This window comes from Wyeomyia smithii, chromosome 1 (genome assembly GCF_029784165.1).
Source record: "Wyeomyia smithii strain HCP4-BCI-WySm-NY-G18 chromosome 1, ASM2978416v1, whole genome shotgun sequence".
Taxonomy (NCBI): domain Eukaryota; kingdom Metazoa; phylum Arthropoda; class Insecta; order Diptera; family Culicidae; genus Wyeomyia; species Wyeomyia smithii.
Genome location: NC_073694.1, coordinates 109,347,964 through 109,354,865, shown reverse-complemented (window position 1 = coordinate 109,354,865; position 6,902 = coordinate 109,347,964). Strand labels below are relative to the sequence as shown.

Here is a 6,902-nt window from a genome sequence, read left to right as displayed (position 1 = left end):
CGTTTCTTTTCATAACCTTCGAACTACATGTTCAATCATCATAAAATTCGTTATTTAGGGGTTTTAAAGACAGCCATTTGGTTCCTATTTTGTTCAAATCGGTTCGGTAGTTTCTGAGATAATGGAGTTTCATAACTTTTACATTTTGATACATAGCAGACAAAATTACAGTCCGATTATAATAAAATTCAATAGGGTTTTATCAGGCAATTAGACCTTTCTATTGCAACTTATTTTGTGAAAATCGGTCCATCCATCTCTGAGAAAAGTGGGTGAGTTCAAACAGTCATAGAAACATTTTTCTTGTCAAAGCCTGATTTCACATTATTATACATAACGGACAAAGTTAAAGCACAGAACGGAAGGTCAACTTCAGGTATATAATCAAACAGAAAGTGCACACAAAGAGGACTGAAAAATCACGAATGAATTTTCTTTGCCCTCTGCAATATATATTTGTCGTGTACGTTTATGCCACTGCGACAGTGGTATAAAGTGGCATAATTTATTCGATGTTTTGAATTGACGGTTATTGCAACAGTTTAACCTGCTCAATTCGAACTTTTACGTGCAATCAGAGATGCCAGATATACAGACAAATCTGTATTATACAGACTTTCTGTGTTGCGATACAGACACGCATAAGCCTACAGATTTTATACAGACATTTAGTGTAATACAGATATTATACAGATATCTGATATTATAAATACATAATCGTTTTTCCAGTATACACAAAAAAAAACGAACAGAAAAAACGAGAGTCACTGTAGCCGTTGCTGGAAAAAGTGAACTACGAGAGTGAAATCTTGACAAAATGTTCAACCTTATCTATACCCAAGGAGATGGCAGCCCTATCTAAACTCTACACGTTTGACAGTAGCCACCATATCGGGGCTTTATTTAAAAATAAAGCCCCGAGGTAGGCGCCCAGCAAAACTTCCATATACTTTTCACTTTAGTCGGGAAGACTCTTCACTCATTCAACATAGAAAGAGATAGCATGTTGCCATTCCCCTGTCTATACCATTAGAGTGTGAGTGAAATAGCATGCGAATGAATCAAAATATGGCGAACATGGAACAAACAGCATTAGAGTGAAGAGTTTTTCCAATTTATGAACGCGCGTTGATGCAAATGCATTTGCACACAATGTCATTAAAAATTAAAAAACTCGATACTAAACAATCGATTTCTGAATATTTTAGAAGAAGGCCTTCAAACGATTGTAACAAAGGTAAGTTTTTAATAGTCAATTGTGAAACGCAAAAATATAGTAAAATACAAAACATTTTAGACAACCGACAGCTTTCTGCCGATGGAATAGATGAAAATAACCATTCTTCTAATAAGCTTCCGGAGAACGAAAAACGAGGATATGCCAACTCTTCATCAGATAACGAATCCAACATGGAATATGATACTGACACTGAAGTCAGCAAAAAGAAAAGAAAAGGTAATTTAAAATATTGTTTTAGTTTCCCCGAGTATCTTCAGCCTCCGCCCTAATCAACCCTCACATGCATTGAAACATTGGGTTATTGAATATCTAGAGGTTCAACATTTCGAACATTTTAGAATGATTGAACGGCGTAACGATATGATAAATAAAGTATATTATTTCATTATATAGAGTCTTCACTGCGAGCTAGAAAGCAATACCAAAGAGCTGTCCAGAGGTACACCTCGTGTTGGGAGACAAAGCTAAAGTGGCTTTCGAAGAGCGTCAAAGGAGACCAGTTTGCTTATTGTACCATCTGTGGAAAAAATATTAGCTGTAGCGGAGGGTTTCCCGATTTAAAAAAAACATAGTGAAAGGAAAAGCCACGTAAACCTGAAAAAAACGTTAAACATTCCTTCATCAATGAACAAATTTGTTAACACGTCTAGTACTAGAGATGCAGAAATACAAATCTGTTCTTGGGCAGCTGAAACCAACACAGCTCCAAAAACGATTGAAGAATTTGTCAAACTCTCAAAGAAGATTTTCAGTGATTCTAAAACAGCGACCCAACTAACTCTTGGACGAACAAAAGTTTCGGCTATTATAAGAAATGTATTAGGTGAAACAGCTCACGATGAAATTAAAAATCTGATCAGAAACAGCTATTTCAGCCTTATAATCGATGAATCAACAGATATAGCGACTCGCAAGACATTAGTTATTATAGCAAGAACATATGTATGGAATTGTGATGCCCCGCTAGTACGAGGTTATTTTTATCATTCATGCAAACTCGCAGAAGCGCTGCCACTATATTCAACGTAATCGTACAAAAACTAGAGCAGGATGAAATACCTTTCAAAAAAAATTTGGTTGGGTTTGGAGCAGACGGAGCCAATGTGATGCTAGGTGGCAACAATTCAGTTGCAAGTCGCCTTAAAACTGAATGTCCGAATATTTTCATTCTAAAATGCATCTGCCATTCAATTGCATTATGCGCTTCATATTCCTGCAAGAATATACCAATCGAGATAGAGTCATTATGCAGAGCAATTTACACATTTCTCAGTACCAGTCCACTTAGAACCGCTAAATTTGGAGAGCTCCAAACGATCATGGACCTGAAACCTGTGAAAATGCTTCATCCAGCGGCCACACGATGGTTGTCTCTAGAAGAAGTAGTAAAGCGAATACTTGAGCGATATGAGGCACTAAAAATATATTTCAGCTTTCAGGACGCTGATGTGGAAACCAAGATAGTGGTAAAAACGAAGCAAATCTCTGAAATACTTTCCGATCCAATTACTGAACTGTATTTGAGTTTTCTGAATTTCATACTTCCTAAAATCAATCAGCTTAACAGACTATTCCAATCGAAACACCACAAATCTACAAATTACAATTAGAAACAAGTAGACTTGTCAAAACTTTACTTGATAATTTTGTAAAGGCAGATTATTTGAAAACTCTGCTTTCTTTAGATTCTATTGAATTTGACACAAGCATTGTAAAATAGGATGTATACGTTATGAAAAGACGAGCCCAGCCGACCATGCCAACACGCCGCATCGATCGACCACAGCAACCGATGCGCCAGGGAATTGATGAGCCAGGAGAAACCAGCGTAGCAACAGCCAGGGTAACTACATCGAGACGACCAACGCCAACTTGACCCATCGATCGGACGCAACGATCGATGCACCGTAGAAATGATGAGCCAGGAAGAATCCAGCGTAGCAACAACCCAGGAAGGCAACGTAGACACGACCAACGAGTACCAACGTGGAGGACCCATCGAACGATATTGGTTGTGCTGACTAGGTAGATTTAGTTAATAAAAGGTTTAGCGATAGGAATATCGAGTTAGTCTTAAGCGTGCGTTCTACTGTAATCGGTCTTAAACGTGAATAAATATTTTTTTATAATACTCGTAACCATTCGAGCATTACTGGCGCAGTCGACGGCAAGTGCGTGGAAGTAGTGAAACGCTAAATTTCCTAAGTGCGAATTAAGGAAAAGACTTAGTGCGGAAAAAGCAGTGCTAAGCGAACCGGAAAAAATACAAGTCCAAGTGAAAATTAGGACTTAGTTAAACAAACCAAAAGTGACTATCAAGTGATATCGCAAATAGGAGCTGCACTTAGTGAAAATAAGCGCAGTTTTAACAAATAAAAGCGCTTGGAAACAGAGCACCTCACGAAAGCCCAACCCGAGCAACATTCATCGAGAATAACCGGATCATCGGCGAAGCCGATTGAATACCACATATCACAACGAAGTGTGTGAAACCCAAAATAAATTTGTGAAGCTAGTGCAAGTGTGAGCGCATATCTAACTTAAAACTGGTTCGCATATTGTTTAGTTCCCATAACAAGTGAACAAACAAATCTCACTTCATTTAAAATGGAGCGTGAACTTATGATCTCCCCAGACCTCATGCCAGCACCAGAACTGGACGAGTTAGGAGACCATCAAAATGCACCACCACAGGTGCAACAACAAGAAATAACAGTGGAGCAATTGCTTCAACATATTAGAAACCTGACTGACACCCAGCAGGATCTTGTTTCAACCATTAGGCAAATGAAAGCCAAAGCAGATGATCCATTCCTGCAATTTCAGACACCCGATCCGATTAAAAACTTACCAACTTTTAACGGTAATAAAAAAGAAACGAGTGCATGGCTCGAAGACGCTGAGAACACACTCGGTTTGTTCGAACGGTATCGTGGCCAGGCAGTATACTCTCAACTCGTTAGAGCAGTTAAGAACAAAATCATAGGGGAGGCAAAGGAAATCCTGATTGCCGCGGGTAACCCTAACAATTGGATCGACATTAAAGATGTCATCCTAAATTCTTTTGGAGATAGACGTGATCTCACGTCTCATATCCAGTCGCTATTCTACATAAATCAGGGCAAGAAAAGTTTGCCAGAGTACTACAATAAAATCAAGACCATCGACACTGCCATTAAATCCACAGCAGCGACGATGGACGATTACAGACATGCAACAAAAGCAATTAACAACCTCGTTAGTCTTATGACGCTTACCAGGTTTATTGATGGCTTAACAGATGACCTTTCAATGCACGTGAGAAGCTACAGGCCAGAATCTTTAGAGGAAGCCTACGCCATCACTACGCAGTATGCGAATGCAGCATACAGACGTACGCTAAATAAGAAGCCGACAATAGATAACATGGACAAACAAAGTTTTCATAATAGACAGGCGAAACAAAACAATTACAACAACAACGGCAACTCGCTTAATGCGAAACCTGCCAACTCCAATTCCAACAACCCAAACCATTCAAAAACATATGGGTCGGGAAAATTTAAAACGAGAAGCTCACCATCGGACGATGACGTCTCCATGAGGACGGCGAAATCTCGTGTCGAGGTGAATAACCACGACAATAAAACAGAACGCGAAAGCAAACTTGAGGAAAAACCTGACACCTCAAATCAGCTGGAGGAATCCGTTCTAGAGTCGGATGACGATGACTACTTCGTCGACGACGAGCTAAATTTTCAGGTGAGCGAAGCACTAAAAGCAAAAAATAACAACAACTTCATACCCTATATTACAATTCCAACGTCGAAAGGTGAAATGAAATTTTTGGTTGATACAGGTGCGAACAAAAACTATCTTTCACCAGACCACGTCAATATAGAAAACTGCAAAACCGAAACGGGAATTAAGGTGACGAACATAAAAGGAACCCACTCAATAAACAGATCGGCCTCTTTCGACCCGTTTCAAATCAACAGGAAATTGAAGTTTTTCATCTTTAAATTTCACAACTTCTTTGATGGATTGATTGGTTATGAGTCGTTAAGAGACTTGAACGCTCAAATTCACATTCGCAAAAACACAATAAAAATCGGGAGAAAGACCATTCAGATGAAAAAGAGATTCCCAGATAATCACAGAATAAATATAACAGAACAGGAATTTCAATTTGTAAAGATAAAAAAAAAAAAAAAGACGGAGATTTTCTCATTAAAGAAGAAAAGCACCACGAAAACTTCACCATATTACCAGGCCTCTATAAGAATGAGAATAATTTAGCCTTCATAGCAGTGCAAAATCATACCAAGTCCCCAATAGAAATCAACATAAACCAACTTCAAGCTAAAACTGAAAAATGTGAAATTATCAAGTTACCTGATGCAGACGCACTATCAAGAATTAGAACCGAAACAAACGAAGAAGTCAACGTTAATACCTCAAGCGACGACTTAGAAACGGTCCACTCAGCGGACACTAGCGATGACCACTTTATAAGTTGCACGGAAAGACCAATTAATCTGTTCAAAACGCAATTGATCTTTAAAATTGGCAATATAGATACCGATCTTCATGAAGAGGTTTTCACAAAATATCACAGATATACAATTGCTAGACCTCAATATACAGAGGTTGATATTGTGAACATCTTCAAAAACTATCTGAACCCCAAAGGAGTTAACTGCATAAAAGCTCCAGTTTCACTTCTACAATTAATTCAAGAAACCTACAAAACACATTTTTCCACTAATAAAATTTTCAAAGTATTTATTTCAGAGAAGCTGCTAGAAGACATCCGTCTAGATACCGAGCAAGATGAACTTATCGAACAAGTCCACGAATTTGGTCACAGGGGGATAAAGGAAAATAAGAAACAGATTCTCCAAAAATACTTCTTTCCCGAGCTTGAAAGGAAGCTGAAAATTTTTATCACATCCTGTGATATTTGCAAACGTAGCAAATATGACAGAAAACCTCCAAAACTGATACAAAGAAGTACCTTTGGTGAAACTGTTTTTGACAGAATCCATATCGACGTCTTTTTCATGAAAGGTCATAAATAGCTCACAATCGTTGATTCATTTTCCAAATTCGCGAATATAATTGCACTCGAAACAAGAACCATTATTGACATGAAAAAAGCAATAACGGATCACATTAGACAGTTTGGAAGACCTGTAACGATTGTGTGCGATCAAGAACCTTCCTTTAAATCCATTGATTTTATCGGATTCCTAAACGATTTAGGAATAGTCGTTCATCACGCTAGTTCCTCCGAATCGAATGGCATTGTTGAAAGGTTTCACTCAACATTGATTGAGCTGTACAGAACTTTACACGCGAAGTACAAAGATTTGGCATTAAACGAAATAATGAATATTTTAACCGACATTTACAACAATACTTTTCATTCGGCAATTAATCAAAAACCACGCGATGTAGTCTTTAACAAAACAAATATTACAAATAGCGAGGAAATCGCAAGAAATTTTGATAAAATTCAATCCGCGATAAAAGTTGAACTCAATAAGCGAAAGGAAGCACACGAGAATAAATTTGATAAAAATGAAACACCAAAAACTTTAAATATAAATGATAAAAAAATACATAAAAATTGGTCAAAGACAAACCAAAGATCAAAACCTTTATAAAATTGCAACTGTTA

General features: G+C 37.7%; 1 long non-coding RNA gene across 1 annotated transcript; it reads left to right on the top strand.

The window, feature by feature from the left end:
• The first annotated feature begins 616 nt into the window (after positions 1–616).
• LOC129717635 (uncharacterized) lies at positions 617–2,524 on the top strand. The gene is made up of 3 exons (XR_008726719.1): positions 617–1,237; positions 1,298–1,456; positions 1,634–2,524. It is a non-coding gene; the product is annotated as an uncharacterized LOC129717635 (long non-coding RNA).
• The last annotated feature ends 4,378 nt before the right edge of the window (positions 2,525–6,902 follow it).